Source organism: Penaeus monodon, chromosome 21 (assembly GCF_015228065.2).
Source record: "Penaeus monodon isolate SGIC_2016 chromosome 21, NSTDA_Pmon_1, whole genome shotgun sequence".
Lineage (NCBI taxonomy): Eukaryota > Metazoa > Arthropoda > Malacostraca > Decapoda > Penaeidae > Penaeus > Penaeus monodon.
Window position 1 is genome coordinate 14,284,927 of NC_051406.1, and position 729 is coordinate 14,285,655.

A 729-nucleotide genomic window follows, 5' to 3' on the forward strand; every position below is an offset into this window, starting at 1 on the left:
TATTTCCGTATGTTAATTTTCAAGTGGCATGTGACATGAAAATCACATATGTTATGTTGATTGGTTGTCTGAAAAAGGTATAATTGTGCACGAGACGAGGCACACATCGCATGGTTTCCTCCTGCATTGTATTGTTACCCTCTCAACCAAAGCCTCGCTTACTGGGCAAGCGAAACCGTGTGTCAAATGTATTTGGCGGAACCTTTCTAAACACGTGCCACCTTGGTGTGAAAGTGGCTTCAGACCAAGGTCGGATGTGGCATGTGTCAAGTCGTTTTCACTTGGCTCACAAGATGACATCGTTGGAGGATGACGACATTATTGTTGTCCTAAGTAAGCTTGCAACAATCATCTATCTGTCACTTGAAGGAATAATGTGAGGCAATCTTGTTCCAATACCCCCTGCTCTCTCTTTAGGGTGCATGAGGGTAAGTATGGGTCTTATTCCTGATGGATTGGAGCATGAGATCACTCTGACACAAAATTCGACACATAGCATTGAACTAGTACCCTGAATATGCTTGTATGGAATCTTTTTTCTCTCAAACAAAATACTTTCATAATTCTACCTTGGAAAGTTGTTATTGGACTGAGGTGATTTATCATACAAACATTTGTACTTCTCCACAGCTCGTATAAATGTTATGTTGATTCGTTCATCGTCTGGAAAAGGCATAGTTGTGCACGAGAGCACGCACACATCACACTGTTTCCGTCTGCAAGACCATC